Source organism: Triturus cristatus, chromosome 4_1 (assembly GCF_964204655.1).
Source record: "Triturus cristatus chromosome 4_1, aTriCri1.1, whole genome shotgun sequence".
NCBI classification, from domain to species: Eukaryota; Metazoa; Chordata; class Amphibia; order Caudata; family Salamandridae; genus Triturus; species Triturus cristatus.
In genome coordinates, this window is record NC_140585.1 from 624864247 (window position 1) to 624890642 (window position 26396).

The window sequence follows — 26396 nt, forward strand, 5'->3', positions numbered from 1 at the left end:
AGCCAGTGGTCCTTAGCCCTGGATGCCACCACACCCCCTCCTGTTCTTGATCCTTAGAGGGCTAATAACAACTTTAACCTCTGGATCCAAAACTCTTTGGACACTCTACTTCCAATAAAGCCTTCCCACAAGAGATCCAAACAAAAACCGGTACCATGGTTTTCCCCCAAATTAAGGGAACTTAAACAAACCTGTAGGAAACTGGAAAGGAGATGGAGACAGAACTTAGCAGAAGAGAGGAAAAATGTCTATAGAGAGGCAATTAGAAATTATAACGCAGAAATCAAAATTGCCCAATCCTCATTTTATGAGAAGATTAGTGCAGCTGCTAACTCTCCCAAAGAGATTTTCCGTATTACTAAATCTCTCACCACCATACCGCATAAACCCCCCAACACAGAGGATGCACTAGCTCGCTGTAACAACTTAGCGGAATATTTTCACCAAAAAATTCATTTGATATGTCAATCCTTTCCTTCCCACCAAAGTGAGCCTACAGCGTTCAGTACTGAAAGTTCCCTTCCCGTATCACAGTGTTCTTTAGCGGAGTTCCCCTTGATAGACAAGATCTCCTTGAATATACGTATTTCTACGGTAACTTTGGGCTCTCCTATGGACCCCGCTCCTCCGCAGCATCTCACTCTAGTTGTTGATGTCATTCGCCCAGTAATCTTGAACACTCTAAATGCCTCCATCACTTCAAGCACGGTACCCCCTGATTGGAAATGTGCTCATGTTAGAGCCTTTTTGAAAAAATCTAATTTAGACATCTCCAACATGGCCCACTATCGACCTATCTCTCTCCTTCCCTGGCTGAGCAAGCTGACTGAGAGACATATAAACTCTACTCTAGATCACTATCTGGAGTCTAACAATCTACTCCACGATTCCCGGAAACGATTTCGTCCCAGGCTTGGGACAGAGACGGCCCTTCTGGCAGTAACAAAGGAAGCAAGGAGACTTTTGGCTCAGGGCGGCTCAGCAGCAATTATTTTGCTAGACCTCAGTGCCACCTTCGACACTGTTGATAATAACATCCTGCTGGAGCGATTAAAAAATCTTGGAGTAACACACCGGGCTCTCACATGGATCCAGTCCTTCTTAAAGGACCGATTCTTTCAGGTCTTTGAGGGTACTTTTACATCTAACCGATGGCCTCTTAGCTGTGGGGTTCCCCAGGGTTCCTCCCTGAGCCCCACGCTTTTTAACACCTATATGGCGACTTTGGCAGAGATAGTACGTCCATTCCGCATAGAAATTATCACCTACGCAGATGATACCCAACTGGTTGTGGCATTAAACCACCCGGAGGGTTCATCTTGCGCTCTGGGCAATTGCCTAGAAGTGGTAGCCGAATGGATGGAACTATCTCACCTTAAGTTAAACGGAGACAAAACTGAATTGATGCTCCTGGGCAAAGCTCCATCACCCTCCTCGGCATTCTCATGGCCGATTTATCTCGGCACCATGCCTGTCCCAAAGCACCAGATTAAGAGCCTAGGCATGTGGCTTGACAGCTCCTTAAGTTTCAATCATCAAGCCACTAAGCTCTCAGCTACATGTTTTGGCATGATGAGGATGTTAAGGAAAATTCTTCCTTTCCTCCCCTTCCATGCACAAAGGATTATGGTGCAAGCCCTCATCTTGTTCCACCTGGATTACGGGAAGTCCTTGTATCTGGGCGCCCCCCAGGCCACTACTCAAAAATTACAAGTGATCCAGAATTGTGCGGCTCACCTACTCCTCCAGATTCCTTGGAGACAATCAGCAAAACCTGCAATGAGAAAACTTCACTGACTCCCAATCAAGTCCCGAATACGATTTAAGGCCATGTGCCTGGCCCACTGAGCCATCTGGAAAACTGGCCCTGCCATTATCCATCCCCTGGTCACTCCTTACCAACCTTCAAGGAGTCTTCGTTCCAGCTCCGCTTTCCTTGCTACCACTAGGAAAGTATGCAGATCCAGATGGGGCGGACGTTCCTTTTCCCTGAATGCTGCTAATCTCTGGAATTTTCTTCCCTCTACTCTTTGCATGGAACCTGACTTACAGACCTTCCGTAAACTCCTTAAAACGTATCTTTTTAGTACTACTCACTAACTTGCCGTGATTCTGCCTGTCCTGTCCTAAGCGCTACGAGGCCTCAGGGTAGTAACGCGCTATAGAAATTTAATTTCATTCATTCATTCAATTTCAGTATGATACCCAATGATATTTCAATGATGCCGTAAACAGGGTCAGGGGATATTGCAGACACAATCCATTCATTTCCAACTAGTGTGTGTCAGGAGAGCGAATCAGACATACAAAGAAGCTACAAAAGGTGAACACTTTGCTGGATAAGCATGGCCTGATTGAAAACACCAATCCATGTATATTGAGCAGGCCTGGGCGTAGTGGGCGTAGTGGGGCTACGTGAAGCAGCGCATAGTGTGCCCAAATTTACGCACACTCGCGCGCTCCGCGTAGCCCCACTACGCCCCGCCCGCCCGCTCTCCTTTTAAAATAATGTAAAGTGAGAAATGCGCATGCGCGGGCGTCCGCGCAAGCGCATTTCTGAAAAGAAGTTCTGAACGAGGAAGAGGGAGCCCCGGAGACGCCGCACTGCAGGTAAGTCATTATATTTAATTTTTTTATCATACTTTACATTATTTTAAAAGGAGGGCGGGCGGGAGGCGGGTGGCGGGCGGCAGGCAGCTCTGCTTCGCCTTGGCGTGTGCGTAGCGCTGCCTGCTACGCCTACTTCGAAAACTGCGAAGCAGGCAGCGCTACGTACACTCCGTGGGCGAAGCGGAGTACTACGCCCGGGGTTAATATTGAGGGTGGTGTTTATCAGTGGGTTATATAGTGGGTCTAAAGTGCATTTGCTTACTGTACACATAGATAGCTTGGGTTCAGCCTGTCTACGTAATCAAAGGGCAGCCCCTCTGGAGTGTTATCACCATTTGCCCAACAAAGGCAGCGTTGTCTTTGGAGCTCGACTTTTCGGAAGTGGCTTCCTGCAAGGGGGAAAGGACACCTATCCCTGCAGCAGGATGGTATTGTTGTCACATGACTCTTCAGGTGGGAAAAAGCTGTCTGTGGGCTAGCACTGGAAAAGCTGGGTCACAGAGTGGCAACTTTCTAAAAGTTGCATTACTTTAAGAACAACATTAAATTTGGCCTGGGCATCAGGACGGTTTTCTTGCCACTAGTCCCATTCAGAAGTTAGCCTTGCAGGGGTGCCAGCCAGTAACTCTGCATAAGCCAGTTGTGCTACTAACTTTCCCACAGCAAAACAACAATTTGAAGGGTTGTGATACAAGGACATATATAAACATACATATCCTACTTAATAATATACAGCTTCCTGCAATAGGTCTATATAGGCCTTCCTAACGGGAGACTTACATATATTGTTAAGGGATCTGTGACAACTGCCCTTCCAGTCTGCAGTGGCAGGCTGGGAGCCATTTTGTACTCTGTCACACACAGGGTGGCACAATCAGTGCTTCAGCCCTGGGTGAACACTCTGCCTTACATGCCCTTGGTATCTGGTTACCATGTTCAAGCAACTTATAAGACAAGTCAGTACTTGCGAATTGGGAATAGCCAATTCGACATACACTTTGTAATGGGTAAGAACACTGGCAATGAGGTCTTGTTAGCAGGCCTTAGTCCACTACCAGAGTCGATACAACAACAGTTAGCAGTCCACCGGGAGCAAAAAGAGGGGGGAACCTGCGAAAACCCTGTTTCCTCACAATATAAAAGGAAGGTTTTGACCTGTCAAAAGGGGGTTATTTTGATAGGTCAAATTTGCAGTCTGAAAGTGCACAGTCAAGCTACATAGGGTTTGCACTTAGTCATGTTTACACTGTCACTGGAGTGGGTGGCATAATGGGTGCTGCAGTCCACTTGTGATGTTTAACTTACAGGCCCAGGGTATCCTTTTGTACCATATACTAGGGTCAGATAGGTAAATTAAATATGCTAATTAGGGCTACGCCAATTTCATCATGTTCACCTTACCAGTGGTTAGCAGGGATTAAGTGCACAGATTTCTGCAGCCAGCAAAAACAGTCAAGTCAAATATCTGGTGTTACACCACACAAAAGATGGTGCTTTTCAACATAGTCTATATCCTAGGGAAGGGTTGCTGTGTTAACACTTTGGCATTCAGACATTTTAAACAAGGTTATAATTTCACAGTACTGGATCACAGAATGGATATCTTTGTGGAGTATTGCAGGCAACTCTTTTTAACTAGTACGTTGCAAAATGTGAACAGATATATATTTTAGAGCATATACACACAATTAGGAATTTTTCTTAAATTCAAGCATTTTAAAATGTTTAAAGCATCATACTATGTTACAAAATGTGTTTCAAAGTTAACTACAGTTGTAGATTCATTAGCCGCTAGTGTAAAATGAATCAGTACATACATTTCTGGGAGGTGATTTATCTCCAATGGTGCTATTGGCATGATTTTCCCTTCAACAATGCACTCACTTGGTGCTCTTGATGTGGAAGTGACATCAGGGCACTAAGCCCCAGGGCAGCTGCTTTCCATGCTGCTCTGGTGCTGCCCCATGTCACAAACTGTTCAGCCAGAATGGAAGTAGCAACTCTGGCAGCACATCTAAGTGTGAAAAACAGGCCAGGAAAGGTCCTTGATGTTTTAGTTTTCCATTTGAACCTTCATTGCCAATGCGTCTCCACAGAATCCATAGGTTTCCCCATGGAAATGTAGGGAAAATGCATGATTTTAGCCAAAGTTTGAGCTTTGCAGGGCATTGTAGGTAGGAAATGTAGTGGGATCCATACAAGTTACACCACCCTGGATTCCCCTGGTTGTGTAGTTTCAGACCAGTCTAGGTTTGGTATGTTTCTTTTTTTGATGGCAGAGCCCGACCCTAATTACACATCTTAAATGGGTCTTTTTTCATGCCAAAAGTTTGATATTGGCCCCCTCCCTTTTGTTTTGGGCCTTTAATATTGCAGGCTCCAGGTTGAGCCACAAAAATAGGGTGCTGTTTTTATCTAGAGAATTGTGGGAAGACAGGCTAGTAGAACATTTGTTATTATTAATTGGATTTCTCTCCATTTTTGACTTCCAAATGTAACTCAGTGTATAAGAAAGAACTCATTTTGTAAAATTCTCTCTGAATCACAAGATACTACGAGGAACTCCAAATTTGGAGGTTTACAAATAACCACCTTTCCTAAACTTATCATCTTGTGCAGATTAAAAAATATATGTAGGTTTCTTTCCTACCCATTTTTCACTCATTGTATTTTACCATATGAATTGCCAAATAGTCAATGAGGAATGAAAATTCATTATCAGCTGCGGCTCAGTTGTTGGCCCTGTGTATCCTGTATTTTTGGACAATTACATCTCCCGCTTTGTTAATAAAACGTACAGACGACATTAGCAATGAGTCGCAAAGGGGCTCGCATTGGTCTCCTCTACCGAGTGGTATGAGGTAGTTGAGATGCACCTTGATCAGGCATTGATGACATGAGCTCACATGTTTGATCTGGACATTCAGACAGGTTTGCCTCGTTCGAGATCTGTGAAGCTGACGAAAATTGAGGTAGGTGTTTAAGTGAGTTGAGTCCTGTGTGATGGACTTTTTGGGATGATGCGCTGTCATCAGGTGTCCTTTGCACATGACTACCCTCGAAGTGTTGACAGCAAATGGAGTGTCTGTTTTCTGATTCCATTTTGTTTGACTAGTACCCAGTCCCCTTTATCAAATATTGTTTCCTGGGCGCGTTGACGCAGATTAGCATATGTTTTTATTTTGCACTTTCGAGAAGTGTCTGTGACACAAATCTTATTGCCAGTCATCGATAAGTCCAATATCTATTGTGGTAGTTTGGTTACGATGGCTCTCCCAAATAACACAGTGGCAAGACTCACCAGTTGTGGAGTCAGGAGTTGATCAATAGGCACTGAGGGCTTGACACATTGCTTGCTTTAGATCAATTCCCTCCAACAATGCCCGCAGAATTACCCTCTTGTTGATACCCGTACATTTTCCAACACCATTGGCCTGGGGTCAGAAAGGTGCACTCCAATTCTTTACAATCAGATTTGAGAATAGTGGGGTTGCCCCATGCTGCAAAGATTTCATCAAGCCACTCGATAACTTTGTTATGGGTTGTCGATGATAAGTCTCCCACCAAAAGAAAACGCAATTAGATTCATCAATGACCACCAAGACATGATGTCCATTTCCTAGAGGCCCAACGAAATCAACTGCAACTCTCTCCCAGGCATGGACAGGAAGATCAGACATCGCCAGTGGATACTGCGTCTTCTTGGGGGATAAACAGTTGCAAAGGTGGCACGCCTTCAGCTCTATCTCAACTCGTTCATCTAGGTGAGGGAACCACACTCAGTCTCTTAGGGCTCTTTTGGTGGCTACAATGCCACGATGTGCATAATGGGCCTAGCTCAATGACTTGCTGTCTCAGGTTCTCATGGTATGACGATTCTAGAGCCTCTCAAGATGATACCCTCTCGGCTGACGGATAGCTCATCCTGTACATTTAACAAAAATTGAAATTCAACATCCGCAGCAAACAGTTGAATACTTTTCTTCCAAGATTGCACTATAATGAGGTCTTTGAGTATGAGCATGTCTTTATCTGAGTTGGTAGCAGCAATAATATGTTCAATGGATAGAACTGCTGGCATGCTGGACCTTACAATGAAGTTAAGATACTCTTAAGCCACTGTGGGTGTCAAACTGTAGCGATGTAGTAGCATTTGTGAAAAGTAATGTGCAAGGTTTTGGTTTTCCCCGCCATGTGAACAGTTGCGTAGTAGTACTCTTGCAGATGCAACGCCCACCTCTTGGTGCTAGGGGCCATTTTAGCTGTCATGTTTCTAAAGATAGCGAGCAACGCCTGGTGGTATGTGATGAAAATGAAATGTTTCCCATATAAAGACACATGAAAGTTGTTTGCAGGCCCACACTACAGCCAGAATCTCCTTCTCTGGCTGAGCGCAGGCACATTTTGTTTCAGACAGGCTTCTACTGGTACAGGCCACAATCTGTCTCTGAGCATTCGGATGACCATTGTGTTGAGAAAGGATTGCTCCCAGTCCCACCAAGCTCCACATCTACTGGGATCTCAGCATGTAACTTGGGGTCAAACTAGGCCATTTCACTTACACTCTCAATCGCATGTTTATTTCTTTGAAACTTTGGTCGTATTCAGGAGACCACTGGAATGGGAGATTTCACTTTGTTAAGTTTCTCAATGAGGCACTCACTGTAATAGAGTCACAAATGTATCTTGAGCAATAGCGGGCCATGCATAAGAAGGATTGCAGCATGGTTATATCTTGTGAGGGACAAGTAAATGACAGTGCTTGCACTTTACCCAGGTCAGGTGTTATTCCTCCATCTTAGAATATGTGCCCAAAGAATTTAAGTTTGGGTCTGTGAAACTCACACTTTGCTGCATTCAGAGTGAGACATGCATCAGCAAGTAATTGGCACACTTGTGTAAGAGCACTGTGATGCTTCTTTAGTGTTGTCTCAAATACCATTATGTCATCACTGTCATTGAAATGTGTAACATGTTGAATTACTTCTCCACAGCAGATGATACTCCCAAACTCAGTATTTTGTATCTGAACCAACCAACATGAGTCGAAAAAGTAGTAATATACCTATAGTTCTCTTACAGCTTGAGTTGATGATATCCTTTCTTCATGTCAAGACGGGAGAAAACTTTGGCTCCATTCAGCTGCATGATCATGTCCGCTATGTGGGAACCAGGATGTCTTTCACTCTTGATTGCTTTGTTGGCCTAGTGCATATCAACACAAATGCGCACTGCTCCTCCACTGTCTTTTTTGGCACCACAACTATGGGTCAAACCTACAGCGTAGGACCGGTAGAGCGTTCAATGTTGTCAAGATTCAACAGTGTTTCTAGTTCTTTATGAAGAGCCTCTTGTACCTGAAAAGCGACTCGTCAGTGCTGTTGGGCAACAGGGCGAATGTCCTCATTATTATAAAGTTGCACTTTAATTTTTTTGAGTCTTCCTTGGCCATGAAACAATGACGGGAAGTGACTCACAATTTCAGACTGAGCTCAAATTTTGTAGTTGAGAGACATCATGTCAGCAGTAGTGGCAAAGCTAAGTGGGAATGCACTAGATTGAGTTCCCTGAAGGACATGATTTGGTGCTTGCAGTGAAGTCATTTTATGTCAGATGGTTGCCCAAAATGACACTTGACTCTATACCGGTTTAGAAGCAGCCCACGTGAATAGCTTTGTGTTTGACAGCCTAAGGCGTGGCACAAGAGATAGGCTGTTGAACCTTTCTATTGTCATGATGTTAATCAACACACCATTGTCTATGATGAAGAGTATGGGGCGACTGCTATTCTTTAATGTAATGTTAGGACAGCGTCCAAATGAATTTTGTTGCTTTGTTTGGTGATTCTTCTTTGAATTTTGATCTTCTTTGCAAGCAGCTAATCCTACATGTAAATGTCATTCTTTAGTCGATATCATCAATACACATCTGTCTTCTTTACTAGTGCTTGATAATGATGTTGAAGAGCCTTTATATGGTGAACATGACGATGATCGACTGTGCTTGCTTTCTACTTCTCGTACCTGATGTTGCCTTTTGACCTTGTGGGCATGGTGAGGATGCTTCTAGAACCTTATGGTATCCATTTTTTCTTCTTGCTGTGACGCATTTGGTTTCTCTTTTGCTTTGCTGATCATTATAAAGTGGTTTTCTTTCCCACAGCCTTTGCATATCTGTCCCATGGCTGAATTTATATTCATTAGGAAATGAAAACCACTTTGGAAGCATGACTTTATCTTCTTCAGAGACATTGACTTGTGTGCATGCTTGCTTTTCATGATCAACGCTGATCCAATGCGCTCTGTCCCTGCTTCTATATCAGCAGCTTGTGGATCTGCTCATTGTTCTGCTCTTGCAGCCATTATCATCTTCTCTAAACTTGAGTGTCTCTCTCAGCATGCATCTTCTGAAAGGGTCTGAAAGACAACCATTGATGACTCTAAGGCGCATAGCTTCTTCATCACTGAAGTCACAGAACTTACAGTGTGTCAGTTCTCTCAACAAACTCATCCATTGCTTCACCAGCCTGGTTTTGTGCTTGGTTAAAAATGTACCCTTCATTGCTGAAATTCGGCATTGGATTGAACTTGGCTTCCAATGTTTCTTTTGTCTTTTGGTACGACACTGCATCAGTTTGGGAGACTTTCTTTAGCACTTCTTTCACTCTATCACTGGCAAGGTTTTTCAAATATTTAATGATTTTCTCCATATCTTCTTCTTCTAGCTCATCTATTAAGTCATTGAAAGTTTAAATCCATGCAGCCCACTTGGAACCAATGTTCTGCTTCTTTGCTGTGTCGTACGGCTATGGTGGTTTCAGAAACACGCCAGCATCATACTTTGTGCACTCTTGTGTTGCCATTGAGAGCACATGCTGTTCAGACAGTGTTCTTCGCACAAGGCAGAATTGGCATCCTCTCCAGGCAATATTTGACTTTTTCCTCTATCAAAGATAGTTTATAATTATTGATATGATTTCTATAGATGGTTCTTTCTTGCTCTACCTGGTTTTCCCTCCATATACGCTCTTGTCGGTGACATGCCTGCTTGAGCACCGTGAGTCTGGCATGGTACCAGGTGGCTGATGGAGAGTCTTTATTGCGTGACTACCCTGAGGTGTGCTTGAGCCTGGTCGTCTTGTCCGATTCAAAGTCGTGCAGTGCTTTAATTTATTTGTACCGGTAAGTAAATTTCCTCCTTTATATCTGGTTTTCACTGCTTTTAGAGTTTGCTTCGTATGTATGATGGCTCTTAGCTATGGTGCGGCCCTGTCTCTCTTCTTTCAGCCTTGCTAGAAGGTTCTGGCAGGCTTTTTAAATGTGCTCCTCAGCAGGGCCTTCAACTTCTTCAATAACTGCGTATGGGCTGGAGTGGGGCTTTGAGTTCACATACCCCAACCGCAGACTGCATTGCAATGATTTGGGGCGCACATGGCACACATAAGCAGTTTGCTGTACCTTTGCAAACTATGAGGGAGATAAGCCTTGTTTCTTCGGGACACATATCCCATACTTGTCATCAGCTGTAGCATCTTCTCCGGCCCAGGAATATGCAGATGAGCATTCCACACACAGAGCTCTGTAACAGATGACTTTATTCCTCAATACAATATGACACTCAGCACACATTGCGTCATAACTTTCATAAGCAGTAGTCAGTGCTGTCCAGTACATCGCTTCTAGCACATTCAGAAGTGCATGCACTTTTTATGTGTATTTTAATCCATTTGTTGGAATCGTTTGTTTTTAAAAAGATTTTACCAGTGGAAACTCCTTCACTTCATTCTTGGCATTTTCTGCTTCCATGGTCTGCCACATGCTGTACGGCACGATTGTTGTGGAGGGACTCAGGCAGTAGAACACTTCCAGGGAGGGGAGAACACACAGGTAGCGTTTTAGTGTTTTTAACAAGACACTACAATATAAGGGCCATGTGTACACAGCCGTGCAGCGGACAAGGCATGCCAAGGGCAAGCCCATCTGTGCCTGATCACGTCCGCACTGCAACCGATGCCCGAATCCCTGGTTCTCGCAGTGGGAACAGACATTAGTTATCAGATATCCCAGAGATTTTATATTGAAGCTTAGAGGTAGGTGGGAGGCCCTCTCCTGCACAGTGTTCCCTTTTCTGGACATTTATGAGCAGCAGCAAGGTGACTGCTCCTCATGTGGCTTCCATATGAATTATCCTCAAAAGATAGTCTGGGTACATATCAAATGGGAGGGCAAGTTCCAAGGGACCTCAACACCTGACATAACTAAAAGGCACACTGCCCCAATTTTAGAGGAGACACTTAATGGTTTCCTCATTAATTCTCGTTCACTCATAAAGCATAAATTGGAGTTTGCAGTTTTCTTGGCATCATGGGAACCTGACTGGGTCTTTATCACTGAAACCTGGGCTAATAAAGCATCTGGTCCTGTTTTAGTGGATGCCATCCGGGCAAATTATTCAATCATGAGAGTGGACAGGGCCTCTCGGCCAGGTGGGGGGACTGGCTATTGTCATATTTTAAATGTTTGATGGAATCTGGATTTGATCTAAAAACATGTGAAGCACTCTATTGCAAACTTATTTTATCAGCTACTTGCTCATTTGCTGGCTTGCTGATATAAAGACCCCCAGGACCCATATCTCCTGTTTTAAAGAAGCTAAAATACCTAGTCAAACCTTTTTTAGCTAACACATGCTTGACCATCATGGGCCATATTAATTTCTATCTTGAAGAGACTAACCACCAAGACACACTATCATTTACGGAAGTCTTTACAAGTCTGGGAAGGACACAATTAGTATCTGCCCCTACTCATAAGGCAGGTCACTCACTAGATGGCATTTTTACTAATGATATTAGGCTGTCCCATCAATCAGTCATCCCCATAGCTGGTCAAATCACAGTTCGGTAGCTTTTTCTTTTATATCATCGTCCTCAGTCAGCAGCAGTCAACCCCTTTGAACCACCATCAGGTCAAAAGTTGGAATGGGGTATCTGCCGAAGTCCTGTCCAAAACCTTAGACAGCAAACACACTGAAATTCCAGAGGGCATAGATAAAGGGGCAGAGGCATTTGCAGAGTGACTGGAGAAGGATAGCACACCTTAGTCACGCAAAAAAGACTCTCCATCAGCCACCTGGTACCGTGCCAGACTCAGGGTGCTCGAGCAGGCATGTCACCGACAAGAGCGTATATGGAGGGAAAACCAGGTAGAGCAAGAAAAAATCATCTATAGAAATCATATCAAGGAATATAAACTATCTTTGATAGAGGAAAAAGTCAAATATTGCACCCAAAAAATTGAAAATGCCACATCTGCCAGAGAACGCTTAAGAGTGCAACAGATCTCCACCCCCTGGTCACTGGAGAGTCTAAGGGTTTACAATTATTTTGCAACCTGTTAGCAAATGTCTTCCAATCTAAGATTGTAGATATCCATAAAGGATTTGAAGCAGCCTCTAACACACCTATACAGCCAACCCCAACCAGAAGGCCTCAATTGGCATCTCGGAAGACCCCCGTTCAAACATATCAAGAGACCAAATTACTGTCTGTCTTCCCATCTCTTACCCTTAGAATGGTGGAACAATCCCTTCTTAACACGAAATCAGGGTCACCCATTGAAGCCTGCCTGCCTGGAGTTCTTCACCTGGCAGGTAGTGCTATAGCCCATCTTCTTTCCTATTTAATGAACCAATTGATTATCTCCGGATCCTACCCCGGGTGATGGAAGGAGGCATTTATTAGGCCCCTTCTAAAGAAATCTAACTTGGACAGTATAGATTGTAAAAACTATTGTCCTATTTCACTGCTTCCTTGCCCAGCTAAGATTCTAAAGAAACATCTTAATATTCATCTGATGCAATTAGCAGAACAGCAGGGCTGGCTGGACAACTCTCAGTTCGGCTTCAGGCAACATCATGGGACGAAATCCGCTCTGATTTCAGCCACAGACTGCATTAGGCATCTAGTGGATGAAGGGCAAGGTGTGGCACTGGTACTCCTTGATCTATCAGCAGTGTTTGATACCATCTCATCTTTGCTGCTGATGGAACGTCTTCAAGACCTGGGTATCACTCATCAAGCCATGGCCCTTCTACTCTCCTTCCTTATTGATCGTTCTCAGAGAGTGAAGCTACAGCACTTTGTAGTGATTAATGCAGGTAGACGTGATGAGTTTCAGGAGGATTTATTGAAGATGGTTACTGGATACAAAGATGAGTAGTACAAACCCCACCAGGAGCAGGCAGCATGCTGCTCAGCCCACTCAACTGTGGCTTCTCTGACATATTCCCAACATTCTGAAGAGCATCATCACAGCAACATTCCACTGGTGGTAAAATGGCAATGCTTTTACAAGAGCAGGATACAACATATCCCCCTTTCTTATACGAGAAAGCAAGAAAAATAGAAACAAAAGCGGAGAACCTGTGATAGAGAATATACAATATACAAAAGTAAGGAGAATAATGAAGCGAAGCGACAACAAGATAGACCATGAAATAACCCATCCTCCCTTCTACAAAGAAAAAGGAAGAACACGAAAACACCAACAACAAACTCCCAAGCAAACAAGCTGGCCAGGCAAGTACACAAGGATGTATGAAAAAGAAAAGAGACAACACTGAGAAGAACCCAGACACGGATACTATGAGGAAAGCAAAAGAGGAGAGAAAACAAGCATGTAGTACAATGAGAAAAAATTACATTCCAGAATCTAACAATGGAATAAGAAAACATGACATTAGGAAAACAATGAAAATAGGAGTAAACCAAAGGAACACCCCATTGCAAAATTAAAGATGTGCCCAACGCATGTGAAGATGGGACGAAAAATAACAAGCAACAATAAACCATGTTCAAGCAACATAAATTACAGTTGACACAAAGCATGCCGTAATGGAACTTGGACCCATACACCACACATGTAGGAGAACATGTGACTAAAAACCAAAAGCATGTTATCCAATGTCAAGAACAGTATATGGGTCAGAACCCATGATATCTCCAAAGTTAAGATGGAGATTTTAACGTTAAACCAGAGTATATGGGTAAGAACCCATGACTGAAACCTAGGAATAGAAATGGTTAACAAATGCAAAAAGAATATGCTTCATGCATAAATTAGCAGATGGGACTACAACCCATTGCAATCCCTGAAAATCTTTTGTAAACTGAAATCATGGACTCTTACCAGTGCGTACCTAGGGTTCATAAACGTAAAATGTAGCTCAGACTAAACTAATCGTACAATCCTATGAAGGATAAAAATGGAGAGAAAACTGTATTGTGAACAAGAAAATTGAAATAATGGACTCTTAGTGGTGAGTACCTAGGGTCCATGAACGTATAATGTAGATCCAACTGAACTTATTGTACAATCCTATGAAGTATAAACATTAACATTGAGAAACAATCGCCGGTGAGCAACCTCTCACCCGAGTAGTAGATAACTAGAACATCCCTTGCAGAAGAGTAATTATGCTTTCTAAATAAATGGGTAGCTAAACTCATTACACAATCCCACGTGTAAGGGATATAACAATAAATGTAGAAATATAACCAGAACTGTACTGTGAATAGTAAGCATCAGACATACATGTAAAAGAATAAGCATTTGTAACAAACAGCCATTTTCATCAAGTTCCAGTGACGTGTCAGAGTCACACGGAAACAAGAAAATAACAATAGGGTGTTCTCCAAAAGATGAATAGATAGAGATGCCGCTGGTGGATAGCTCTTCATAGAGTGCTTGAAGTAGTAAACAGTGAGTTTGCCACTTGAACACAGAGAACATTAATGGAGACCTGAAGAACAGAGACCAACGTCATATTGTGCACAGACTTGCCACACATTGTGGTAACTCAGAAGTAAGCATGACAACTGGCAGCTAAAAAACAACGTTCAACACGTAAATGCAACAAGTTGTTATAACTTTTAGTAAAACTTCCACTCGTGGACCCCATTTAAAGTCAGGTACATGTGCTGGAGCGGGTTATGCAAAATTTTGTATACCCACCCCATTTTGCATGTCACCTTATTAATTAGATCAATTAATTAATTATAATCGTATTAATGACCGAAATACACATGGGATTTGCATCTGCATGGCCTAATTAATTACGTGAACTAAATTTCGTACGCATACTAATGATCGATAATTAGAATGTTGCATGATATATGTTGCTTTGGTGATGTAATTGGGATTCGTGCTTTATTTTGTAAGTATAAATCGCATTGAGTGTTGCTTTTGGCTAGATAAATACACACACATATGGGTATTAGCGAGGGAATAACATTTAGTTAATCATTTCTATGTATTAATTACGTTTTTGTGTTTCTTTGCTTAAGTTGACCATTTTGACCCGCCGAAAGATGGCTGACTTTGGTGCCTAACCCGACTGCCAACGCTGAACAAGGCTTGGGTGAAGTGCGCCTGCGCTAATAACAGATACACAGTGGCCTGGACCTGACCCCAGATGAACATGTACCTTTCAAGGACAGACTGGGACGCCGTCCAAGTATTCCAAACAAAGACTGTTGTGTGAACCAGAACTGACAAGGGTCATAACCCAAAAGACACTTTTGTGAGAAACCAAAAGGATGATCCCTGATTGTCCAATCAGCGAACTCGGATGCCCAAAATTTGTTACTTGTTAACATCAATTTTACTATAAATTATGGTAGAATAGAGAGGTAATTAGATTAGTCGGAGCGCGCTTTTCGATTTCCTGATGATATGCTGACGGAGAGGACGGTGACACTGCAGGACAGCTGTTAGCCTGAATCTTTGACGGACTGAATTGATGCCCAAAATCCTGATGAACTTAACCTGCTAAAATTGATGGGCATAGATTTGCGAGACTGCCAGATTTCACATAGAGGACGACTTTAGCCAGAATAGGTAAATATGAATGGCAACTTGATCAAATGAATGATTTAATTTGCAATATTAATATAAAATTGGATTTGAATATCTACAGAAATGAGTTGGGTTGTTTATTCATTGAAATGTGTTAATGAAAAGGTTAATTAGGGAATTAGAATTTCACTTAAACTGCAACTAACAGATCCGTCCCGGTTATGAGGGTAATAACAATGTGGAATCGAGGGCCTAATGAGTATAAGAAGGGTTTGTAGGTTTGTTGCTCATTGGGGTAAAGTGGTATCTTCCTCCCTCATTATTCAGCGCTTAGGAGGATAATCGCCTCTTGCACGGATTAATGGTAAGTGTGTGTTGGTGTTATGGGCCCCACCAGCGAATGTATGGATAGTGTGTGTGTGTGAGATCATTTAGTCCATGGCAGTAGAGAGGGATTTTGCACTCCACGCTGGAGCACATGCACTACAGGAAAAGAAGAGAGAGTACCTGTACCATCACGTTGCTTGCCAAAACCATCCACTGAAGAACAGGTGTGGCGTGGAACAGCTGAAACATCATACCGTAAAATTCATGCTAAGAACAAACTGTCAACAAGCTTTATTGACACAACACAAACGTAGTTGATGAAAAGCAGGACTGTAACAGGCAGCATTGTAAACCAGCAGCGTGGTTGGCAACGTAAAGGGAAAAACGCTGAAATGGCAGGAAACCAAGTAGTGCAGAACTGCCAAACCTAAAATGGCGGTACGCATTAAAGACACCGCGCCTGATGGTTTGCAGCAACAACATGCGCTAAAGCGTCCTCCACAGCATGGAGCTTGAAGAATGCGCACACGTCATAGGACACAGCATGGAGGCATCGCAGGTATGGAAAGGCCGCACGTGATGAGAATGTGCGCGCAGTGAGGGGCTTGTGCGCGCAGTGAGGGGCTTGTGCTATGTTCAAATGTCAGCGGTTCAACTGCCATGGTAACCCCTACAGGTGTTAAAAACACAAAAATAAGATGCCCCCACTTACAAGAAAACGTAGAACTTCAGTCTCTGATACTTCCCCCCCCAAAAAACACACCAGCTCACCGCAGAACACACGAAAAATCGCTCTGGTAGTTCCTTTGGGGAAGCGGATAGACCCACCTGTGGTGTAGCCTAGTCTCGTAATCTGCAAGATCATCCACACTGCAGAAGGTGCACACCTTGTTGTGCCTGTGGGAAACTTGCTTCTGGAGAGACTGTTTAACAGCAGAAGTCCTCCAGGTGACAGAAAGGGTCTTCAGAGGTGAGATGACACACGTCTTGTTGTCGGCTGCCCAGGTAGTACAGGACATGTAGAAGTGTTGAACCACTCGTTCCACATCGTTATTGTCAGGGTCAACAGCTAATGTTCAGATGGAGGAGAAACAACTGTGTAATATCCTATGTTAGTTTTGCTTTAAAGAATGTTGATGGTTGCTTAGTTACTGGAGAATGTACGGAGGGCATTCATGACTGGGGAACGGTTGAAGCTGGATCTATCTTCTCTTCCTTGTAACTACGAATAAATCTACTTGAACTAATATTGTTTCCTGAAACAATTACTTCATTTATTTGGCGACGATTGTAGTTACAAGTCAACTCAGCGTGCAAAAACAAACGGATGAAGATTGTTGATTATCAAGACCAAAGCGTCGTTTTGCTGTCTTCAATGAACCAAAAGTCTTCATCGCAACAAGTCAGATCATCTGTACGGTAGGGCGTACCCCTGCACCTGCCTCCTATTAAAGCTCACCCTGCGCTTTAAATTCTGACTTTTTATTTTCCACTAAAAATATATTGAAATACACCTTCGTACTCGCTACTCGCTACTCACTACTCACTACGAGTTTTATACAGAGAAGACTAAATTTGTTTATTCATTATTCGCTACAACTAACAAATACAAAGGTGTTTCAAAAGCAGCGCACACCATTTCATACTTTAAACTAATTCCTGAAACTGCATCGTTTAAAAAGTTATACGCGTCGTACTTCAGTACCTGACATTGTGGCACGAGCGACATTTCGTCTCTGCAGCATTAACTGCGATGCAACAACATCACGGCGTGAAATGAACATCCTCTGACGTATGACGAAGCGGTATCCTAGCGACGCCACAAACAATCAACCCAGCGCATGACTACGCTGATGCACACAGCTTAACAAAGATCGTAATCTGTATCCTAGCGACGCCTCAAGCAATCAGTTTTGCGCAAGATCCTACGCTGATGCGCACAGCTTAATGATGTCTTAGTTGAGTTTCGTTTTTTTTTTTTTAAATATTAAACTAACGTTAGTGCACACAGCCTGATACACGTCGAATTTGGACAGTATTTTCACAGAAGACGTGTTTTTCACCAGTTATGTTTGCCAAATCCACACTGATGCGCACAGTTTAAAAAAAAAAAAAAAACATTGCGCACACTCTTCAGTCTTTTACAGCTTAGTTAGAGTTGTTTTAGTTGGAGCTTCAAAAAAAAAAAACATAGCATTATAAATGGAAAATTTCTTATAAATTACATTTTCTAGCATTTTAATTCCTCACTTATGCTTAAGTGTGTCTCACTGCTCGTGTTTTATTTTGCTAGGGTGTTTTTATTCTGTGTATAAATAGAAAAAGGGTTGTTTATTGTTCTGCAACATATGTAGAAACCTGCTTTACCTACCTGAATTTTATTAACAAGTTAGTTTTTCTTCGTTCTTCACTATGTGCACTCTACAATCAGTAAATCCGCCGACCACCTTTTTGGACACTCCAGGAGAACCACCAATAAGATGGGAGATCTGGCATGATGCCTTTGAAACCTATTTAGGGGCTATCGGTGCAAGCAGATTTTCTGCTGAAAGGAAGAAAAGTTTACTCCTACATTCATTAGGTTTTGAAGGAAGATCTATCTTTAAGCACTTACCAAGTCTTCCAGATGGTGATCCAGCATTGAATGACTTGTACCAAGAAACAGTTGAGAAGCTTAAATTGAGGTTTGACAAACAACCAAGCCTCATGGTGCTCAGACACAAGTTCTTTAAGAGAAAACAAACGGATAGTGAAGATGTTGACTCATATATTTCTGTACTACGTAGGTTGGCAGCAGAATGCTGGTTTGAGAATTTCACTGATCAACACATCAGAAATCAGTTTGTCTGCCATTGCAAGGACAAGAACATAAGACAGAAACTATTTACTATGGGCGATCCTTAATTGGATGAAACCATAAAATTAGCTAAAAGTATTGAAATTTCTATGGTCTCACTAAATGAATTAGAAGAAAAGGTAGTAGAATCTGTTAACTCGATTAACCTAAATTCTTCTTCCTTTAAAAACAACAAAAAACCTGTCAAGTCTGTGGGGAGCAAATCTGTAAAGGGCACCAAGTTTTCAATACCTAGTAACATAGACCCGTCTGTTTGTATAAGATGTGGTAACCAGCCTCACCTTAAGGGATCTAAATGCCCTGCTTCTAATGTCACATGTAATTATTGCAAAAGGGTCAGACATTTTGCCAAAGTTTGTCTCAAGTTAAAGCGTCAAAAGAATTTCCAAAAACCTACTGTATGTATGGTTGATTGAGATTCGTCTTCTGACTCAGAAGTTGTCTCTGTTATTACCGATTGTTCCACGGCTGAAGTCATTGTGGGGGATCCCAAGAATTGTGTTGACCCTATAATAGACATTGATATTGGCAACAAAAGCATCAAACTTCTTGTCGATTCTGGTGCTAAAATAACTATGGTCACCCAAAAATTGTTTGATGAGACTTGGCAGGGTACGCAACCTCTTCTTCCTCCCGACAGCACCCCAGTATCCTATGACGGACGGAAAATTGATCTTGTGGGTTATTTTGAAGATGAGTTGTGCTTCAAAGGAAGAAGAATTAGGGGAAAAGTCTATGTGTCTGTGAAGGGTCTTAATATTTTAGGATGGTTCCATCAAGGTCTCTTTAAGATGATTTTAAGACCTGGAACCAAAGAACAAGTTCTTGTGGTTGATTGTCCTGATGAGTTTCAAGATTTCAAAGACAAATTCCCTTCTGTTTTCAGTTCTGAACTCGGAAAAATCAAAGGATTCAAACATAGAATAATTGTTAAAGAGGGATGTTTACCTGTTAAAAATAAACTTAGGGGTGTTCCCTACAGTGTCAGAGAAGATTTAGAGAAGGAACTCAAACAACTGTGTGAGAAAGGAATTATCGAGCCAACTGAGTCTTCACTTTGGCTTTCACCTTTGGTCGTCGCTAGGAAGAGGTGTGGTCAACTTAGGGTGTGTATTGACTTAAGATCCCTCAATAAAGAGATTTGGGTAGACTCACATCCTCTCCCTAAAATAAATGATCTGTTTGCGTTAACCAAAGGTGCTAAATTTTTCACTAAATTAGATCTTGCCAGTGCTTATCACCAGGTTGAGCTACATCCGGAGTCACGCCATCTTACTGCTTTTTTTTTCTCCTCTGGGGACGTTTCAATATCGTCGTATGCCTTTTGGTCTGGCGTCAGCAGCGTCGGTATTCCAAAGAGTAATGAACAACATCCTCAGAGGAGTTAACGGAGTGTTAGTCTTTCAAGATGACGTACTCATTTTTGGTAAGGATGTTTCGACACATGACGACAACCTAAATAAAGTTTTAGGTTTGTTCCAAGAACACGGTGGTGTTCTAAAATTAGAGAAATGTAAATTTTTTGCACTGAGGTGGAATATCTAGGTCATATCATCACCCAAGAAGGTATCAAGCCCAGGACTGGTTTTTGGAAGCAATCTCGAATGCTGCTACTCCTACAGACAAAACCAGAGTCAAATCTCTACTGGGGTTATGTGAATACTATTCAAGATTTATTCCCCACTATGCTACTATTGTTCGTCCCATTAGCAACTTATTAAAAAAGGGGACTAAATTTGTGTGGAGTAATGAGTGTATGTTGGCTTTCCAGGAGGTGAAGAGTTGCCTTTGTGAGAGTTCTGTTCTTAAGCCATTTGACCCCAGCCTTCCATGTTGTTGGACTGTTGACGCCAGTCAGGTTGGGTTGGGTGCTACTTTAACGCAAGTAGAGGATGGTGTTGAAAGAACAATAGGTTTTGCCTCAAGACTTTTAAGATCTCCCGAATTGCAATATTCAGTTATTGAGAAGGAACTACTAGCTTGTGCATGGGCAATAGAGAAGTTCCGTTCATATGTTTGGGGTAAACGATTTCTTCTTCAAACTGATCACAAACCTTTAGTAAATATCTTGGGAGGAAAAATTACAACATGTTCCACACCTAGGATTATGAGGATGGTCTCGAAATTACTTCAATATCAGTTTGACGTCATGCACATATCTGGAGGAAAGAATGGTAGAGCAGATTTCTTTTCTCGATTTCCCTCAAAAGATTCTCAAGATGATGATGTTCTGTTTGCTGATCTAATTGATGAGGATTGCGAAGATTGTTTTGTGGCAAATGTAGACATTCCAGAATTAAAGTTTTGTTCCGAAGATGAATGGAGGCTGGCCTTTGCCAATGATTCTATTCTCCAAGAAGTTTGTAAATTTGTTAGTTCTGGTTGGCCTAGAGAAAAGGTATTATCATCTTCTCTCCAACCTTTCGCCAAAATTGAAGATTAATTGTCTGTGGAAGATGATATACTTCTTCGCAATGACAAACTTATTCCTCCGCATTTGTTCAGGAGAGGGATTGTTGTTCGAGCCCATGAAGGACACTTAGGATCCTCGTTTACGAAGCGTCGCATCCGGGACACATTTTGGTGGCCGGGTATGGACTCTGAGGTCGATGAGTTTGTAAAAGATTGTTGCATATGCAAGTCATCTGATAAGTCTCTTAAGACTTCAGTTCCTCCACTCATGCCAGTTGAGTGCCCTGATCGTCCTTGGGAAAAGGTCGAAATAGACATTATGGGACCATATATGTCTCTGTTTGGAAATTACAGGTTTATCTTGGTATTGATTGACTATGCATCTAAATGGCCTGAATACAAATTGGTTAGGGAAGCAGATAGTAGTAGCATCATCGATTTCTTGAGGGACGTTTGGTCTAGGGAAGGTTTACCTTCTACTCTCGTTTCGGACAACGGTAAACAGTTTGTTTGCAGGGATTTTGAATTATTTTTGTCGTCATCTGGTGTAAAACATTTGAAAAGTTCTCTTTATTATCCTCAGGGTAATGGACTGGTAGAAAGAATGAATTGGGTTTTTGGGGATTGTGTTAAGTGGGCTAAATCTGGCAATCATGATGTTGTAAAAGCACTCAGTAGTATGGTTTTATAGAACGACACCACATTCGTCAACAAAAGTATCTCCTTTTGAGCTGATGAGGGGAAGGAAACCTAATACTTCGTTCTGCCCTGGGTGGATGTCAAAATGGATCAATACTGAGTCAGATGTACGCAAATTGATGTGTCTAGTTAAAGACAATGTATCTACTAGTCAAGCCAAGCAGAAAGCAAATGTTGATAACAAAAAGGGATCAAAAATGGTTACTTTGAATGTGGGAGATTTGGTTACGATAAGAAAATCTGTCCATGTCAACAAAGGTGAAAGTAAATTTGGTCCTCTTGTTAAAGTTGTTAAAATTGTAGGTAATGCTGTACAAGTTGAAGGTGGTTGTTGGTGGAACATGAGCAAAGTGGCTAAGGTTCGTTGTCCAATTCAACAAACATCTTCAAAGGTTGACAATAAGTCATCTTCAAGTGTGGATAATGGTATTCATGTGTGTAGGAGAAGTTCTCCCACTATCATAAAACCTGACCGTTTCAGGAATTTAATTATTTTTATTTAACATCGTTGTTATTATATTTTTTTTAATGTTTTATTTATTATGTTTTATTTTGTGTTTCACAAGAAAGGGAGGTGATGTAATATCCTATGTTAGTTTTGCTTTAAAGAATGTTGATGGTTGCTTAGTTACTGGAGAATGTACGGAGGGCATTCATGACTGGGGAACGGTTGAAGCTGGATCTATCTTCTCTTCCTTGTAACTACGAATAAATCTACTTGAACTGATATTGTTTCCTGAAACAATTACTTCAAACTGGAACTGGCACAGTTGGATTGTGGGCGACCGATGGTGAGGTCACTGGTGGGCTCAGGGGTGCCAGTAGGTATTAAATATGCAGGTTAGTTACACAGAAACTCTCTCACCATGACTGAAGCTTGCCAGGTTGATCACGAAGGTTCTTTGCATCAACTCATAAAGTTCATCAGCTCCTTCAAAATCAGGGGTACAACACGTTTGAAAATGAAGGCCTTGACAGGTAGCACATGAAGGTTCTTTAAGTCGAATCGTCGCCATAAATTTGTAGTGATTAACTCAGGTAGACGTGATGAGTTTCAGGAGGATTTATTGAAGATGGTTACAAGATACAAAGATGAGTAGTACAAACCCCACTAGGAGCAGCCAGCATGCTGCTCAGCCCACTCAACTGTGACTTCTCTGACAGATTTCCAACATTCTGAACAGCATCATCACAGCAACATTCCACTGGTGGTAAAATGGCAATGCATTTACAAGAGCGGGATACAACACACTTCTACCTAGAGGTTTTTTCTCTGCCATGTGGAGTGCCGCAGGTCTCCTCATTAAGCTCCATGCTCTTTAATGTAGCCCACCCTTGCTGCCATAATCCAGGCATTTGGGCTGAAGGTATTGTCATATGCTGATGATACACAGATTATTGTGGCAATCCCCAGGAATTCTCACTCCATAGCAGATAATTTCTCACTATAAATGTCGGCACTGGCAGACTGGTTGGGCTGAAACTTTCTAAAACTCAATGGGGAAAAACTGAGGTGCTACTCTTTGGTACAGGACTGTCAAGCTGGAATAGCAGCTGGTGGCCAGATGCACTAGGTACCTGCACCAGCCCTGGGAAGAAGGCCAAAAATCTTGGAGTTCTTTTAGATATTGAAATTAATCTTAATGCCCAGGCTAATCGCACGGTGGCAACATGCATTTGGATCATAAGCATGCTTAGGAAAATCTTCCTTCTTATTCAGCAGTCAGCATGTAAGCAAGTTGCCCTTGCCCTAGTTATCTCCAGACTGGAATGTTTGTACCCACTATACCTAGACTCCAACACAAGCACCCAACACAGACTTCAAGTGGTAAAAAATGTGCTTGCCAGATTAATTCCTGATATTCCTAGGCGCTAGTCTGTCACCAGGGGACTAGAGGCCTTACATTGGGTTCCTAACAGAAAGCGCATTATGTTTAAATCACTCTGCATAGTGCATAAGGCTATTTTCCTCCCCAGCCCATCAAGGAGAAAAAATATGTTTTGCTGGTATCATCCAGAAAGAAACTTGCGGTCAGCACATCAAAATCAGCTCATGGTTCCTAGAACCTAAAGAAAGAAACTGGGTGACAGAGCATTCTCAATTGTGGCAAGCAGACTTTGGAACTCCCTTCCACAAAGCTTGAGGGCTGATGCCTTCCAGGAAAGCACTCAAGTCTCTATATGTTATAGACAATTTTCCTGAACACCTATAGGCTAAGTATGGTTCTGCGGATGGGTTTCTACAGTGCCTTGATGCCTTAGGAAATTGTCACGCTTTACAAATTCTAAATCAAATCAAGCACACCTGAACACCTCACAGAAGACTATGCACTTCCTGTTTAGAGTCTGTCTTGAACCGCAGGCGTTCTAGCGCACGTAATATCAAAGACACCACACAACTTCAATAATAAGGCTAAAACCATGTAGGCCTTTGTCTTGTGCAGGTCGCTCTTACCTCTGGTATCAATAATTCTGTGCAGTTTGTGTGTAGACAATTTGCATTGTGTCACCATGCCCTTGCCGTCTGACATCGCGTAGTTTCGGCAGCCTCTGCATAATGCCTTTACATTTCTCTCTTAGTCGAAATGAACCAGCCATGCTGTCTGAGATTGAATAGCATTCACGTGGCACTGACGGGCAGCATAACCACCTAGCATTGCCAAGTGATGGTGTGTCTGCAGCACAATCTCATTAGCGCTTGATAACAAGTTTTCACAGCAGACCATTATCATGTTGGCTCATAGACTACAGTGCAAGATGTTTGGACTATGTGACTAACATATCTCAGCAATAATCTTTCAGCAAAGCAAACAGATTGCTTCCCTGAATGTTTGGAAGATAGGATGCAGCAAAGATATAAAGAATAATGTAATTGCATGTGCCATAAAATCATAACTGAAACAGCAGCGATAAAGCTTTCAGTGGTTGCAGACGGGTTCATGCTGAAATGTGTCTAAAGAAAATAGGCATAAAAGTCTAGGAAGCTTTAAATTAGAGAAGAGCGGTGCATTTCATAACACCCACAACAAAATCTGTCACCTGCTAACAAAGACAGATTGTCAGCACCTTCAATCAGAAAGGTACATATTAAATGACAGCAAGGAAACCCATGAGAAGCATAAAAATCATGCTAAGAAGCTGAATTCGCAGTCCCTGTGCGAGATAAGAAAAAACATTTAAATCAAACTGGCAGCACCATGGAAAGCTTTTACAGAAACCATTAATGGGTCCAAACTATTAATATGACCAGCCAAGGGCAGAGAACATGACTTTAGAAATTCAGCTTTGAGGGCTGTATGACATCAAGTGATGTGTCTGTGGGTAGGAGGGAGGGAAGAGCAGCTTGCATAGGCGAGTGGAGAGGCGAGGGGTTTTGACGGAAAGCAGTACTTCTGTATCACAGAAAATCAGGAGTCAGGGGAATAGCTATCAATAGTGCAGCAGGTGCAGTGGCACCAGAGCCCAGATGAGTGAGAGGAACAATGTACCAAAATTATAGATGTTCTGTGCTATCAAAGAAGTCGACGGAGGTCCACTTTATGTGCCTGGTTTGGGACCCAGTATAGCCTTGCTGCGCCACGGTCAAGAGTAAATGGGATAGAATCGTTTCCGGTGTATGTTTGAGAAGGGGTTGAAACATGGGTTCTTTCAAAGGGAATGCTGGTGCTTACCGTGGGCTCATGTGCCTTTTTCCTTTGTTTGAGCTTGGCTCTGCCTGTGCTGAGAATGGTTGTAAATAGAAAAGCACAATGCAGGGAGGAAATTGTTTTCGGGTTGTGGCTGTAGGACTGTGTTTAGGATTGTGTTGGAGAATGAGGGGGAACAGAGGTTTCACCTTGAGGATCAAAGGGTATGCGGATGCTTGCATTTTAATATCTAGGCACATTGTGCCAAGCGTCTCCAGCTTCAGTAATGCCTACTTTCTTCTAGCCTTTGTCATTATTACAGCAAGATAATTATCCCATCCTTTTATCGAAGAAGACAATTGACATTAGAATATTGGAATGTTAAGAGGTCCCTTGAAGCAATGGTGTAGCTCTCTGCATATAATGGCCAGTATGGGCCTGGAGTTCCAATATTCCAATGTTTGTCTTTCTGTTTCTCCCTTTTTAATTTCAGAGCATTTTACCTTTAGTTGGTGGAATGTTCTTATAGCTGTATCTGCCTTGGACTATACCGGCTGTTAAAGGCCCACTTCCTTGTTATAGGCTCTCAAGTTCAGCGCCATTAACAACCCTATATCATATCACAGTCCTAAGAGTTGGCCTTTTACTGGTACCGGAGTTAAAGAAGGAAGTTTCGGGTCATCGCTACAGAGGCGCAGTGGCCATTTTCCCAGAAGAGAAAACCTTCCCATTGTTTCATAGTTACTGTATATGGAAAGTGTTCTCATGTGATTAGAGTTGTGTAAAGTCGGGAGGGCTGTTGGACTTAGTAAATCAATATTTTTGTTTAATTTTTTATTTTAATAAGGTAATTTACCAAGCCCCGAAGGATAGGTCACCACTGCACAGAGAACACTAAATACAACACCATCAAGTGTTGGTTACATATCTGTTGGAGTCATTTACAAATGTGAGTGTACACAAAATCAAAATGTTTGCATTTACACGGTTTTGAAACATTCAGATTAT

The 26396-nt window shown here is 42.3% G+C and overlaps 1 protein-coding gene across 4 annotated transcripts in view; it reads right to left on the bottom strand.

Annotated features, from left to right (window-relative positions):
- LOC146855301 (synaptotagmin-1) overlaps positions 1–26396 on the bottom strand; it is a 4118085-nt gene that overhangs the window by 2465562 nt on the left and 1626127 nt on the right. The gene's annotated exons all lie outside the window — the stretch shown is intronic.